We start from the raw sequence: 15,829 nt of genomic DNA, 5'->3' as shown, positions 1-15,829 counted from the left end.
GGCATATTTTGTGATATCTGTATCGGTGAGTGCTCGGTGTGGTAGCCTTATAGGTTTTTTGTTGGGTAGGGTTTCAGATGCAATCCCAGACCTTTTTTGTAGGGTTTCAGGTAGAGTCCTTTACCCAAAGCAATAGATTCCATAGTCTCATTGTGTCGTCTGCTTTCTTCCAATTGACGTTTCGCAGCTCGCGCATCATTTATGGCTTTTGTTATACCCGCTGCACCCCCCGCAAGAGCCCCTGTTGCACTTAGCCCAGCAAACAGTGGTATGAGAAATGGTAGCAAACCCCCAATTTTCTCGGGTACTCGTAGGATCCGAGGTGATTGAAATTTGTTCTTTCCACCCGCTTTTTTCACAACATCACGAGCACTTTTTAATGCCGTTCTGATAGGATCAACCGTTCCAGGACGTATTGACATTTTAGCTGCATCAACGATCCGTTTGAACGCTATCTTTTTCTTATTAGGTTTCACTTGCATCCTCTTTGCACCTGAACTGAATGTCCGCCCCTTCACACCCAGACCGAGTTTGGTTTTAGCCTTCATGATATTCGCAACGCCCAAAGCTGCAGCTTTTTCACCGAAATTTGCGTCTTTTGCAAAAACACGCTGCCAAGCTTTGTCGTGGAGTACTCTGTCCGCTGCGTGTCGAGCGTCGATGTTTTCTCGATTTTTCGAATACGCAATGTCGTGCTCTTTGCAAGCCGCGTCGAGCGCATTAATTCCCGGATCACCTCGTTCAAGTCTCTGTTTCAGTTTAGTACCAGGACCACAATATTGATAGCCAGGTAAATGTAGTTCAACCGGAAGTTTATTGATGAGATCGTTGATAAGTCCTTTTCCACGTTTCTTCCGACGCTCGATCATTACTGAGGAGATACCGTTTTTAGACATCCTATTTATACTTTTTTTTCTCATCACCTACTGCACCATATTTTCCAGGCTGAACGCTTCCTGAAAATGGCTCACTGCCTGTTATTGTTTTAGCTTCCCAGTCAGATTTCTTAGTTCCACGATAAAATTGATCTTTCAAGTATTCCTTCATGCTCTGAGTTATGGGATTTTTATCTCGATTATCCATTTTCGTGTGTATGTATCGAAAGTTCGATGACAACTGAGAAATGTCTTTATAAGCGACGTACTTATACCTATTTCTCTCAGTCATGATCATGATGAGGTTTAATAATCAACCAATCAAATTATCTATAAAGAATTTTGATGAGTTCGTGCAACATGATGCTAAGAATAAACGTCATGGGGAGCTGTTACCAAGTAGTATACGTGCAGTATTTTGTGGTCCATCGAATTGTGGCAAGACCAACGCGCTTCTCACCCTCATTACACATCCCAACGGTTTGAGATTTGAGAATGTGTATGTGTATTCAAAGTCTTTGAATCAGCCAAAGTACATATTTCTCAAACGCTTACTCGAATCTGTGCAAGGAGTGAAATATTTTCCCTTCACCGATCATGAGCTAGTAATCAAACCGGAAGAAGCTCAACCAAATTCCCTCATGATTTTCGATGATATCGCTTGTGAAAAACAGGACAATGTGAGAGCATTTTTCTGCATGGGACGACACAAAGACGTAGACTGCTTTTACCTCTGCCAAACGTATGCACGTATCCCAAAACATCTCGTTCGTGATAATATCAATTTACTGGTTATTTTTAAGCAAGATGAAATGAATTTGAAACATATATACGATGATCACGTAAATACCGACATGTCTTACAAACAATTTAAAAGTTTATGTTCAAAGTGCTGGAATGATAATAAATATGGGTTCGTGGTAATAGACAAGGATAGTGAATTGAACAAGGGTCGTTACAGGAGAGGATTCGATTGCTTTATATATTTATAATTTCAAACTTTATCGCACAGTTGAAATGCAACCTTAAAAGTGTGAATATGCACAGAGCCGAGCTGAATAAGGAAAAAAACATTTTACGCCGAATTGCCAGCGCGAGCGATGCGATTCGACGAAAACACAAAATGTTGAAATTGGGGAAAATGACGGCTGAGAAAGCCATGAGTGAAATTTTCAAACCCGTAATGAATCCTTTGGAGAAGTTGGTTGATCAGTCAGTAAAACAGGAATCAGCTATCAAGAAAGAACCGAATGAGGAGTCTTCCGTGAAAAAAGAAGATGAATTTATCGATAACGAAGATGATGAATTCGAACGTTCGTTTCAAACGGCTCACGGGGATATCTCGGAAGAGGATATTAGTTTTGAGGATGATGATGATAGTATTAAACGTGATGATTTGTCTCAAAATTACTTAAATATGTTTGACACGGTGGAAAAGAAAGAGCTGGATACATCGTATGGAGTACGAAAATTACAGGGAAATCGTTTAATGATCGGAAATTCACCAATTACGTTTGAGCGAAATATTATTCGTATCGGTGATAAGACTTTTGATCAAAGTGAGGGTTTATTGGAATTGCTGTTTAAAAAATCCCCCGATGAATCTCGAATAACGACAAACGATAGAGAAAATTATCGCAAAATTCTCAATTCGACAAACGCTTATAGAAAACATTATATTCATGATCACGCAATTCGCAATGATAATAGTAAAAAATTCAAAAATATAATTGCTCAAATGATTGATTCACCGATGAGAAAATCCTCACCAACGCGACACTCGGAACGATTGGGTAAAAGCTTACCGCGGTATAAAATTTTCAAAAGAAATAGTACCCTGGATTACGTTTATTGGGATGACCCTAATGAGCTAGTTGATAGACTGCGTCTTCTTTATGCTTCACAAGTTGCAGGCAATGCAAGTCACGTCAATGAAATAATTTCCATCATCGAGGAATTGCGTGAAGCTCAAATTATTTATTAGGTAGTACACACACTACTCGAGTTCAGTTAAATCATGAGTGTCGACGTGTTTGGACGACAATTGTCGAATAAGAGTGTTTCTCCGGGGAGCCGTGGTCCTCCTGGTAATGGATTTAAAATTACGCTCGATGGTCAATATGATATAGATAATAAGAGATTGTGTAATCTTGCTGAGCCTAAACTCGAGAATGATGCTGTTACTGTACGATTAATGCAAAATTTTGTTAAACAAGAAGTACGTCTCGTGTATACAATTACATCTTCCATGCGAAACCAGCTGGATGATCATGAAACCATGATTCGAGCTCTCGAAAACAATTTTAATGACAACTTAAACACCCAACGTATTAATCAGGATACACTAGCAGAATTGACGATGCGTAATTCTGAAATCATTGCACAATTGGAAGACAGACTGATAGCATTGGAAAAAATCCATAATATAAGCCAAAAACATCGAGTTGATGATAGCGAACTTTCAGACAAAAATAAACGAGAAACGAATCGTGAATCCGAGCATTTCGCAATTTTCAAGTAATTTTGGATCAACGCACTAGAATGAGTGAGAAGAAAAGAGTGGTGGTGGAAGAGCTTCACAGACCTGCCAGAAAAAACTATCCTCGTCGTCGTGTGGATATTCGAGGATTAGATGAAACTTGGCAGGCAGATCTCGTGGATATGACTGCGTATGCGCGATACAACAACGGTTACAAATATTTACTTACGATCATTGATATATTTTCAAAGTATGCTTGGGCGATGCCGATCAAGAGTAAGAATGGCAGAGATGTATCGAATGCTCTAGCAACTATACTTGCCGAGGGTCGCGTACCAAAAAAATTACATGTCGATCGTGGTAAAGAATTTTATAATAATGAATTCAAAGCCCTCCTACAACGTTATAATATTAAATTATACTCTACATTTAGCAATATGAAAGCATCAATATGCGAACGTTTCAATCGCACCGTGAAAAGTAAAATGTGGAAACAATTTAGTTTGCGAGGTACGTACAAATGGATAGACATTTTGGATGATCTGATTTCAAGTTACAATGACAGCAAACATCGAACAATAAAGATGAAACCTAAAGATGTAAACGTTCAAAATGAGAAAAAAATTCTACGCAATATTTATGGAGTTTATCGCGTGAGTGGTACGCAAAAAGTAAAGTTTAAAGTTGGTGATAGAGTCCGAATCAGCAAGTACAAGCATGTTTTCGAAAAAGGTTATACACCCAACTGGACAACCGAAATATTTACCATAAGTATGATACAAAATACCGATCCTGTTACATATAAACTTGTGGACTACCAGAATCAACCAATTGAAGGTGGTTTCTATCAAGAAGAGCTCACAAAAGTCAAATATCCGGATATTTACCTTGTGGAAAAAATAGTGCGAAAACGTGGAAATAAACTGCTCGTCAAATGGCTAGGTTTCGACAATTCACACAATACATGGATAAATGAATCAGATTTGTAAAGGTTTTTTGAATAAATACACACACACACACACACATACAAAAATGAGTTTTTTTTATTTTTTCTTATAACCATATGGTACAGTATCCGTTGTGTGAGGTAACAGAATTCTTTTATCATCTTGCCAGCTCAAAGCTAATTTTTTCTGTTTTATCGTATAAACCTCATGTTTCTGACTCTGAATTAAATATTGATGTTTTATCGAATCGTGGTGATCAAATAAACATTTTTTATAATCTTCAAATGTTATTGTTTTCAATGTTGATCCTTTAATTCCTTTAGCCTTCTTTCTATCCCCATTCTCACTGAAAACCTTAAATGCGTATAATTTCGCTCGTAATCCAATAAATTCCTCGATTATTTTGCCATTCATTTCATCTTTCATCAAACCAAGAACTTTTTTATTCACTAGAGGAATTCCATAAACGTTATTGCTGGGGTAATCGGAAGTGTCAAATTTTTGCAAATCTCGTTTGATATAATCATAAATGTTAGGAACAGTGAAATGATATAGAAGACTATCTGTATCGGTATACATGAGCTTTGCTTGATTTCCGAATGTTTTCTTGATATAATTGTAGTGGAAATCGTAAATGTATGTTTTCGATAGATCGAGAACCGAAAATCCAACGTAAATGGGTTTATTGAAAAGTACTTTGGTGCGATCCATCTCAATTATAACCATATCATTGTCAAATACTGTACAACTATGGAAATTTGGTTTTGCAATGAGAGCTTTTGCTCCATACCTTCCCTCCCACTTTGTCACGATTCTTACATCTTTATGTTTTCTCACATTTTCCATTGTTTTTCCAAAAACTGCGTTGTTCATTAATTTATAAAAGTTTTTTTCAAATTCATTATTGGATTTTTTTCGCAATTCTGTATTTAAATCTATGTATTTTTTCAGCCATGGAGCTTGGTTAAATTTTAGAATTCTGTGAATTTTGGTTAGTTTCATTCCCAGGTTTAAATATTGTTTTAAATTTCGATAATGTAGTATATATCTATGTTTGGAATGAAGTGTCGTTATCAATTTTGATTGTTTACTATTGGGTGGTGTGTAATGTTCCGGACAAAGTGGGAGATCTTTATGTAGCTCGAAAAGTTCTTCAGGGTATTCCAAGTCTACTTCGAGTATGTAACCAATAGGCGAATCATCTGGAACGTTGAATATATCTATATGTGATATCCATTCGAAACCATCATAGGGTAAAAACAGACTCATAGCTCCACCGTAGAGATTATTCACATCAAAGTACATGAGATATGTTTCCTCTTTGCTTGGATCGAATTTTTCATTCATGTATCTATTGTTTGCTTGAGCATATCGGTTTGAGCACTGTGCTACTCCACCACGAAGACCACTCTCGATAAACAAAATTTTCTCAACATCAGTGAGAAGCTCAAGCTCCACCCCGGTACACTTGAGCATCGCATCAAAAGCAAGTCCCGGAGCCGTGAAATAATGCAGAGGGTCCAATTTGTAAGTAGAAAAGCAGTTGCGTCGAAAATTTTCAAATATGTCAGCCAAAAGCAGTACATCAGTTTTCAAATATAAATCCGAATATTCAGCTAATGAGGTGATTTTGAACGCATTCCAAACTTTCATTGCATGATCGTAGTCTTGGTCGGAGATTTCCTCGTTGTTGAGTTTTGAATAAAAATGCTCTTTTGATGGCAACTGCTTTTCATCGAGTTTTTCCCAAGAATCAATGTATTCATAAGGAAATACTCCCTTTCTTGAGAGCATTTTGAACTCCTCCACACTATTACAGTGTTTTCGGGTAATCGATTTATCATGGTCATTCAGGTAAGATGACAATTTGTCAAGACTGCTTGGCATGAACCTGAATGAATCGATGAAGCGTAAATTTACATTTGTGCCTGAGACGTATTTTGTGAAAGAAATATATCTATCTTTATTAATTGGAAGAAGTTTAACCGTACCATCGAATCGTGTAGCCAGAGATTTAATGAGAAAATGTGAGTCGTAGCCGGAGAGATTGTGAAAAACTATTGGAATGGTGTGAGACTTAGTATAGTTCAAATTACACCCTTGATGCGCAGCACCGCGATACTTACCAGTAAAATGACAATGATCACGGTGCTTCACATCAGTGTGAGTGAATGGCTGCTCACAGATATGACACATTTCAGCATTTTTGTACGCTATTTTTTCGTTGGTTGTGAGCGGTTTCATAGGCAAGATATTATTCACACGAGAATCAACCATTTGCGCTATTAACAATAATTGATCGATGAACCACTCGATACAATCAGATCCACGTTTTATTGCAAAATTTGAGAGCGTCTCGTCAAAGGCACATTGTAAATAATACGCTACACTGTGTGGGACATGCTTTTGACACTGTATATCATTTCCAGTTGGTTCGAGAATACTCTCGAGATCGGCATACACAACGAATGGTACTGATTCTTTGTACCGATAATTTTTGAATTTCAATATTTTGTTTTCTTCGTCCGGTAACACCATTTTCGCCTTATTTAGACTCAAGCAATCGCGTTTATGATTTTCAAAAGACTGTTGAAGATAAAAATGGTTTAAACAGTTATCACAGAACCATGTGCGTTTATCATAATTTGTTACCTGTGAACTCAGTAGACGCGACAAATTACGAATCCAAGCAAAGTGATAAATTGGTTGGAAATTGTTCTCATCATCTACTTCCATACCAATATTACTCGCCACCATGAGAAGGTGAATCGTTGGTTTTTCCGATTTATTTTTGCTCAAGTATAACGGTACAATTTCACTTTTTTGTTTGCATTTTTCAATACCATATACGTTGATTGTCAAATTATTCATTTTTTCAAATTTAGGAATACTGTTTAAAGTAATTGGAAAGTTTATACCGTCATGCTTGAGCTCTGATAAATATTGGGAGTATGAACTAAGTTTATCTACATTCTTATGCATTGGATGAAGGGCTGCTGTCACAGCCCACAGAAAACAAAATTCATCATCGTTTTTTATATTTACGACAGCCTTCTTCTTCTGTATGTCGTGAGGCAACGTAACAAATGTTGACAAAGCTCCACGCAACGGTGAGTACTGATTGATATTGACTACGAGGTTTATGATTTCACGCAACGACCAACCGGAATCACGTTCTTGAAATTCCTCAATTTTCGTCAACAGCCGATCCGTTACATTTTCATCGAACCATCTTTTAATGTCTGTAGCGGCAAGGATTGCTTCGTTTCTAGTATTGAAAAATTTCTTCTCTTCGATTATTTCACCATTTTTCATTGTAGAAAATTCACACGCCAATACAACGTTCACTTTCAGATTTCCAACTTTTTGTATTAAATTTGCTAATCTTTTGACTGTGGATACTTTTGCATCGTACAGGAATGATCTCAGATCCTTGTGAAGGAGATTCACCACTGCACCGGTTCGGATACGACTGTTAAAAGCTGTTTCGAGATCTACCCAGCGAATACGATCAGTCGTTTTTTCACGCGCGCCAATATTTCCACCACGTCTCTGATCATTCTTGAATTTTTCACGCAATGATATGAGCAATGATATAGTTGTTTGAATTTTCGTTTTTTCACCACTCGATAGATCACAATTTTTCAATATTTTATTTAATAATTTGATATTACGAGTTCCATATTTCATCCATTTATCTACTTGATCACCGGATGCATTTTTTAATAATTTATAGGCTTTTTTCATCAAGCTTATTAGTTGCAAACACTTTTTTGATTCCATTGTGTATAGATCGTAATTGTGCACAGGGTAGGAAATCAATGAAGAATCACACGAGTACCGCTCTATTTATACTCGAGCATGAGCAGAGATTTCAATGGAAAAATGATTAACCGAAAAAAAATCTAGGAATAATCCTTATCTGATTAGTATATTCCAGAATGTGTGAGTAGATGGCAGCATTCACGATGGAAAATATAACTCATGATAAATAATATCAATAGAATATTCTGGATCATTCGGGATAGATGATGTCATTCAGAAAAAATTCAGGAAGAAGGGGTAGATGAGTATAAAAGGCTGAATTTTTCATGATGTCCATCAGTCAAATGCGAGATCGAAATAAGGATCGTCGAGAGTTAAAAACGAGAATCGAATTATTTTTGAAAAATATTCAAGAACTTCGAAAGCTCATTCAATTGAAAAGTGATACAAACAATCTCACAAGAAAGTTGTCACAATTATATTTATATCAAGAACAGTGATCTCAGTAATATGGATTTGTCGGTAATCAACAAAGTCAGTCGCATGGATAATTTCCTGCCAACGAAGAAGTTCGTAGATTTGGAGCCTGGAAAAATCTACAAAATCACCGGGTTGAAACAAATAAATACAACATTCGGAGGACAAGTCACAATGGAACTTGAGAACGAATTTCAAGTATTTCTACCAGCCAGAATCACCAAAGCATTCCAAGAACATCCAGAGGAATTTCAAAAAATGACTCAAGCATCTATCGAAAATCATCTTCATGTGCGCCCTTTGGGTGGAAAATATAATCAGTGTGAATTTATTTATATGTAAAAACATTTATTTTCATGTAAACATTTTTATTTCCATGCAAAATTGTTGAAAAATGTATAACAACAATCAACGAATAAAAATGTAAAAAACATATTTTCGTATCATCTTTTCTTAAGAATATAAAAAATATACTAAAAGTTACGGAACAGCTGTGTGAATTTGAGTATTCGGACTGGTGATAGGTTGAATAAGGATGGGTATAGAAAACAACCTCGGGAGTGCATCGTTGCTCTGTTTACATACGGAGCGTGACGGATTCTGTTTTCATCATCTGTTGAGATAAGGATGTATATAGAATCGTATGTATGTATATCGAATGTATATAGGATGTATATAGATCGAGAATTAAATTCTTTTATTGAATGATAGACTACTACTTGAATGATAGACGCTGCGTGCGTGCGTATGTGTCCAAAGATGAAATTATTGTGAAATAAAGGAAGGTTATAATTTTGGAATAATATACCCAGTACACACGATAAACATTTAATTTTACCATATTTATTGAAAAACAATTTTTTATAATTATAAAGGATGGTAAAAACCTTTTTATTGTAGTAATGATTTAAGTATCATATACATGATGAAATATTTTTTTTTTTTTTGTAAAAAGTAGTTTTTTTGAGTCAAAATAACTTTATAAAAAAATTCTGATACTCGTTCCCGATGATACTATGATGGGATGATGATGATGATAATTCTGATCACGATCGTGGTATTGGAACCGCAGTTGATGACGATACTGAAAAAAAACACAGAAACATATATATTAATTTCTAGTTAATTTGATTGAAATTATAATTCTTAACCTTTCGTCTGTAAACCTAGATCGTTCGTTAGCAAGAACAACTTTAACTCTTTAACCTATGACTTTATATTGAATATAAAATTTATGAGAAAAATTAAATTTTCAGGAAATAATTAATAGAAACGTGAACGATCCACGTTTACAGATGGAACGTGTAGAAAAAATGTTACAGACAAGATAATAGAAAAAAATGTGGTTACTTACCATGTTTAATTTAGAACGGTTACATCGTCATCATCGTCGTTGTCCTTCTCGTTTCCCTTGTCTTTGTTATCGTTGCTGTCATCTAGGACAATTACGTCGTCGTCGTCGTCGTCGTTGTCATTCTCATTCTCCTTGTCTGTGTTATCGTTGTTGTCGTTGTTGTCGTTGTTGTCATCGTCATTGTCGTCGAAGAGATTTTTTGGCACGAACCAGTATTCACCGAAATGGAATTCAACCAGTTGCGCCTCTATCCCCGCGATTCTTACTGATACATCGTTTTCAGCCACGATGTATGATCGGAGTGCTCGCCGTAAGATGCTCTCCAATACATCCCTTGAACACGCTGACAACCATTGTCGCGGTACGCTGACCGCAACGACTGTTGTACGAGTTGATGATGATACTTCCATAATCTTTAACATTTAAATGAAAACTTATAGAAATAGAATTTTTAAATCCTCTTAAAATCAATTGTTTATTACAATTAATTCAGAATCACGTTGAAAATTATTTTTGGATTAACAATCACTCCACACAATTGATGTTTGAAGACTTTAAAAAGGTTACACACGAAATATTACTCACTGATTATAATGTTGGCTGTTCGGTGACTCTCAGCGATTGATGGGTCCGTCTTGGCGATGTGTCGCTTTATATAGTCTCAAATGTTTATGTTTATGTTTAATGCTTCGAGAAAGATTCAACTACGACTTACACAAATTCTCATTAAATTCTTTCAAAAATTAATTATAACATTGAATTAGTTTTTAATATAAATATTCAGACTTCTTTACAAAATGTTCTCTTTGAATCAAGTAAAATGGTAGGTTACTTTAGATACTTTTCACAAAATTGTTCGACTAATTCTAGAAATTTCTTCATATACTTCTATAAGAATATCGAGAACATTCGAATAAATAAATTTCAAAATAATATGCAAAATAAAAAATTACTTTAACAAACAATATATATTATGCTTTTAATGATAAAAGTGATCCAATACTCGCAATCAAAAATTGTTTTTAAATGGAAGAAATGATATTTTATTAAAATAGAACATTTTCTTAGCGATAGATGGTTCTGGAAGTTTCTACAAAACTATGTATCAGTAAGAATATTCAATAAATAATAATTTCAAATTCAGATGCATTTCCAAAGATTTTTTTTTAATATTATTTCTATTTACAAATTATAATTGCAAAACATTTTTTATAAAAGGTATTTCACATAAAACATTATTTTAAACAATTAGTATACTAATAATTGCGTAATGCATATTTCATGAGTCTCGTGACACTGGACCACGCAAAAGAAGATCGGGTTACAGGAGATAAGACGCTCCACTGCTGAAAAACATGTGTTATAAACGTATTTGAATAAGCAGGTAATAATTCGAAATTTTTTCTTGAATCATAGAGCAAACTTGATTATACATACTTACGTCACTCGGTGACCCCCAGAAAAATATAAATAATTACTTTTTCTCCACGTGGTAGGGGCATCCGCAGAGCATCATGTTACAAGCATGCTCAAACTATCACGGATTTGTTGTTCTATAGTGCGACTCATAACTGAGGTCATATTTAAAAGATGAGTTATTTCTTTCTTAATCAGTAATTGATATTTCTCTCTTTTTATAAGCAGTATTGTTAGATTTCAAAAACTTGAAAACATTTATGTATATTCATCATACAGATTTTCAGAAAAAAATTGACATTTGAGACAATTTATGATTAATGGTATAGGTCCATCGAATTCGTCGGTATCCGTTTTTTGATAGTGTTTTCGACATCGGCGATAACTCATGAAATCCTCATCGATGCGCCATTCTTTAGGAAGTCTGTCCCATACGTCGTCAATGTCCTTCCATGCATAAGTTAGAATAAATTCTTGAGGAAGACAAGCGATATCCTCCGTCTTCATTGCTCTCAGACTTCCCAATGTAGCGAAGATTCTTAAGGATCGTGGAAATGATGAATTTTCAACACCATGCTTCAAATACCATTCCTTCAAACGTTGAACATTTTCAAAGGCACAATTGTATTCGCGTACCCCATTGTGATACTTGTAATGCTGATATATTGGCGTGGGTAATTTTCGCAATGCGGGGCAACCCAAATCCTCCATATTAATGATCAACTTTGAATCTCCTATAATATCTGTGATCCATTGCTGTTTTTCCAACCCTTTCACATAAACTAAATTCACATTTTTTAAAATAATGTCAAATACGTTCTTTAATTCATCATAAGGAATATCACCAGTATTCCATGGGATACCATGATGGTTGCGTTCACACCACTTATTCTGACTCTTATACTTGGCTGGTAAACTATCCCATTCACATGGAGGCTTAACTAGAAGGCATCCAAACTCCTCATAAGCTTCGGCACTGGGATAAATTTTAATGACTGCCAGCTCTTTTAATACGAATTTATTGATAGGCATCTTAAAACCTTGCAAATCCAAAATGGCTTCCATTGTTCGGCTTGTTGTTAACGGTATCGCTCAAGTGTTCAGCATAAAGTGACGATAAAGGAAAAATCCCTTTTATAGGATACATCCCCACTCTGACACATAATTTTCCAGAATTTAAAAATCAGGATGACGTCATCAATCAGATTTGGAAATTCTTGGAATGTATTATTATCAGGCTTCCTATTAATTGCGACATCTACGGTTCCAACATTTTTCCAAAATTTTCAGTCGTTAAAACAGGAAAGAGCGTCTCATTTCGAGATGACGTCATCATTCTGGAACATTCGAAATGACGTCATCGTTCCAGAACTTTCGAAATGATCTTGAAATGAAATCATCAATAACGTCATAATTCTGGAATATTCGAAATCATCTGATTGGTCATTTCCGTTGGATCCAGTTCGAATCGTTCCAGAACGTTCGAAATGATGTCGTATCAATCAGTCGGTAAAACAGGAAAAAGAACAGAACGTCTCATAGAATATTTCGTTCAGTCGGTAAAACAGGAAAGAACGTCTCATTTCGAAATGACGTCATCATTCTGGAACATTCGAAATGACGTCATTTTAAAAAATTTTTATTATTTTTTTTTATTTTTTTTTATTTTTTTTTTAAATGACGTCATCGATGACGTCATCATTCTGGAACATTCGAAATGACGTCATCGTTCTAGAACATTCGAAGTGATGACGTCATCGAAGGTTCTAGAAGGTTCTAGATGATGACGTCATCGTGACAATGACTCAGCAGAATATCCAGAACCGGCCTTGTATATCTACTAACGCGCACAGCTAATTGTTTGAGTTCTTCTACGAATCATTCCACGCAGTCCTCACCTCGGCGCTCGTAATATCCCGATAGTGAATCATCGTAAGAGCACTTTACATAATATCCAACACTGAAGACACGATGATGTTGGCTCTTATTTATCTCCCTTTCTTCAGCGCTGGTCTTCTCCAGGATACATTCGAGGTCGGTGTATACCACGAACGGGAGACGCTCCTTCCGATTGGCATTGGTAAACTCCAACCATTTGTCGTTCTCAGCTGGTAGTCGAACGGCACAATCGTTGATAACGCCACAATCCACCTCGTGGAACTGCAGCTTATCAATGATTGGGAAGTAATGAAGGCATCTATAACAATAAAAAATTTCAAATAGTTGTATATTAAAAATACTTACCGAACACAGATGTATTTCTTGTGCCCATCAGAATTAAGCTGTGAGTTGACAAGCCGGGATAAATTCTTGATCCACGCGAAGTGTCCAATTCCACATCCCGACACGTCTTCGATGTAAAGCAAGTTGAAGTGTCGCTCTTTCTTCTCCTTGCTCACGCGGACTGGTAGAATGACTACCTCCTTCTCGCTATAGACATTGATTGAGAGATTATTCATCTTCTCAAATTTCCCAATCTGATCCAACGTCATAGGGAAGTTGATGCCTTGGAAGTTGAATATCGTTGAATAATGCGGGTAAGAGAATATGCGATCGCTGTGTCGGTCTACCGGATGAAGAGCAGCAGTCTTTGCCCATCCAAAACACGCATTATCCGCCGATTTAACATTTACCACCGCTCTTTTCAACTGTATACGTTTCGCCAACGAAACGTGACATCCCGCCCGCAAAGCGTTGTACTTGTTAATGTTCACAGTTAAATTTGTTATTGATGTTAATGTCCAGCCACTGTCACTCTCCTGGAACTCCTCGAGCGATTTCAGAGTCGGCTCCACTACTCGCTTCCGATACCACTCACTCAAGTCCGATGTTGTGAAAAGTTCAACATTACCCGTGTTGATACTTTTATTCGCCCGCTTATCGCCCACAGTGAACTCTCCGTTAAACAAAGTGTTCACTTTTATACTATTATGTTTACAAATATGAGCCTGCACTTGTTCTTCAACAAGCTCGTACGCATCCAATAGAAACTTTTGTGGGTCGATATGATCACGATTAATCACAGCACCGGTTGACAAGCGATTCTCAAATGCGCTGTCAATTTCATGCCATGTTAATCCATGATCATTCAATCCTCCGCCCCAATGTATGAAGCTTTGGCGTGTTGCCTGCTTCAAACATTCGAGACGCAAGATTTGCGAAGTGACCGAGTGGTGATATCCCAGTCGTGGTCGTTTCGATCGAACTTACTCCTCCAACGATTCGATGTGGGTATCACACTGGTGTTCCCACACCAAAAATAGCTCCAACGTCCGCAGGAGAGTTGCTTGCATACGCAGCAATTGCTCGGTAGCAATGTCGACGGTGAGAGACATGATGCGCTGAACGGAATTTGACTCGAAATGTAACTGTTACGTCGTCTCAACAGAGTCTGGACCTTCCTCAAAATTGTTTTCTTTTATATACGCGTTTTTTCGTTTCTGAGGTGGGGATGAGTAGGAGGGAGGAAAAATCTTGACTTTTTCTGGAAACTCGAATGTGGTACCCAGGATCTAATCGAGAAAGTGGAGGAAATGCGGTTGACTTCAAAAATCCCTTCTTGCGCCTTTTGAGAAATGCCTCTGCAGGTTAAAAAATGTGCAACACCGGACACATAAATCTGTCATTGAGCGAGTGCATCTCTGTAAAGATTTCTAGTCCAATGTGAACATTTTTTTTCTCGGAAAACATTCTTCTAAACATCTCTCAAGTCAAAAGTTGGAGGGAAGGACAGGTGCATTTTTAAAGAAATCTCATCACCATCTCACGAATGTAAAAATATGTAATACGGGACACATAAATTTCTCATTAGGGGTCTCCTTCGTCACGGATTCCAATAATTGAGAGCACTTTTCTTCTCAACTGACTTTTCTTAAAACTCCGCAGGAAACATAAATCAGTCATTCGAGGGGGGCATCCGCGAGTTCTTTTTATTCCTGAAAATATACTTTGTCTATGCAATGCCGCAAACAGGACCGCTGCATCCCCTCTCCCCCTCTTTGTTACCCTGACAACCTCCACACACCATGCAGCCCCCGCAATGCGTTTCCCCGTTTTCGCCCCCCCCCCCCCCCCCTCCTGAGAGCCCGTCGGTTAAAACTGGTTTTGAAAACAAAAATCTTGTCGGAACTTGCACCACCTCAGGAATACAAAAAATGTAACACAAAACACAGAAATTTGTCATTAGTGTGACATGCAAACATCGTAGGTCACGGAGTCCGATAATTGAGACCATCTTTGGAAAGAGCACAAAATTTCGTCCAATACAATCTGATACCGGAAACATAAATCAGTCATTCGAGGGTTCGGTGAAAAAAATCCTTTGTCCCAAATTTTTTGTCTCTTCAAAGTGCCGCCGCACCCCCGCTGTCCGAGAACCTTCCCCCTCCACATACCATGCAGCCCCGCAACGGTCCCCGCGCTCCCCCGTCCCCGCTCCCCCCTGAGATCCCGGGGTTAGAACTGGTATAGCCTTACTACTTGTGCGTTTTGTCATTCACTTCTATCATGTTTCCCT

At 37.1% G+C, this 15,829-nt stretch overlaps 1 protein-coding gene and 1 long non-coding RNA gene across 2 annotated transcripts in view; one reads left to right on the top strand and one right to left on the bottom strand.

Annotated features, from left to right (window-relative positions):
- Positions 1-15,829, top strand: part of Tektin-C (Tektin C) — a 344,208-nt gene that overhangs the window by 47,596 nt on the left and 280,783 nt on the right. The gene's annotated exons all lie outside the window — the stretch shown is intronic.
- On the bottom strand, positions 9,527-10,775 carry LOC122414475 (uncharacterized). The gene is made up of 3 exons (XR_006261767.1): positions 10,483-10,775; positions 9,898-10,310; positions 9,527-9,627 (listed from the first exon to the last, which is right to left on the bottom strand). It is a non-coding gene; the product is annotated as an uncharacterized lncRNA (long non-coding RNA).

Source organism: Venturia canescens, chromosome 8 (genome assembly GCF_019457755.1).
Source record: "Venturia canescens isolate UGA chromosome 8, ASM1945775v1, whole genome shotgun sequence".
NCBI lineage: Eukaryota > Metazoa > Arthropoda > Insecta > Hymenoptera > Ichneumonidae > Venturia > Venturia canescens.
This window is presented reverse-complemented; position numbering and strand designations above follow the sequence as displayed.